Genomic DNA, 1,266 nt, shown 5'->3' on the forward strand with positions numbered 1-1,266 from the left:
ATCTCAAAAGAAAAACCGAAACAGAGCTCTGTAACTTGAGATTCATCTTAGATCTACTAGGTTCTTGCTAGAGTAGGTTTTAAAATGAAGAGCAAATCTTGGATGTTGAATACACACTCTGTAAGAGGCTAGATATGAGGTCTGATGGCCGAGGGCTGTATCTGAGAACTGAAGTAGAAGTTAGAGCTGAAAGGGAGCCTTCAGAATTCTTTAGGCTCTTCATCTGACATGTGAGGTTTGCACCAGTTTCTTCCAGTGATTTTTTTTTTTTTAATCTGGAACCTCTGCTTTACTCTTGGTTTGGTGTCAGGAGTTCACCTTGGTCTCTGCTACAGCATGCAGATTTGTATGAGTGTGTCTCCACCTCATTCCCTACCTAAATAAAACTAAAAAATTGTTCTAACTAAAAACAGTACTAAGCCAGTAAGGACAGGCAACTCCCAGCACAGAGGAAGGCAGCTTTTCTGCCAAAATACTTTGCAAGGAGCAACAGATGTGCTTGGATTGGCCCTGGGGACAGTGGAGGAGTGAGTGAGAGAACTCAGCTGACACATAATTGGACCTGGCAACGTAGAGAAAAGGTCACAGTACCAGACCCCAGATTCCTCACATGAAATATCAAACTCACTAATCACTTTCTGCCCTCAGAGATTAAGATCACAAGTACACATCAGTCTTAGAACAAAGCTACATGACATTCCCTAATTACAGTCTTCCTGCTCTAGCAAGTCTTGTGCAATGAAAACTTTGTAGAAGTTAATGTTGTTGGAGTGGGTTGCCTGTTCTTTCCTCGTGTGTGTGTGTGTATGTGTGTGTGTGTATGTGTGTGTGTGTGTGTGTGTATGATCATGCACGCATGTACAATCATTAGAATAAAATCTTCTGGTTAGTCATTCGGTTCACAAGCGCTGGAAGGAAGGCAGTAACTATCCTACTGTTTAATATTTGGATTTCCTAGATGAGGTAAGTCTTCTGGCACTTAAGAAATCACCCGGCTCTCTTGCTGCCAATGAGAGGTTTTCCAAAGACGATGAGAAGCCTATAACCAAATAATTCTGAAATAACAAGAATGGCTGCAGCAGAAACCCACAAGCTCAGGTAGACACGGGAATATGGGTATATCTATTCAGCCTCTGGTCCCTCCACCAGCTAAAAGATGTTGTGTTTTGCAGATGGCATGAGTTTCTGCATTGCCAAGTGTTCGTTCTGCCCTTATGGAATATTTGAGCCCAGAACCATATGTAAGTCTGAGCTCTGTGTGGGGCT

The sequence above is a fragment of the Marmota monax genome, unplaced genomic scaffold (assembly GCF_021218885.2).
Source record: "Marmota monax isolate L192 unplaced genomic scaffold, Marmota_monax_Labrador192_F-V1.1 WCK01_AAM20220418_F8-fsc00236, whole genome shotgun sequence".
NCBI lineage: Eukaryota > Metazoa > Chordata > Mammalia > Rodentia > Sciuridae > Marmota > Marmota monax.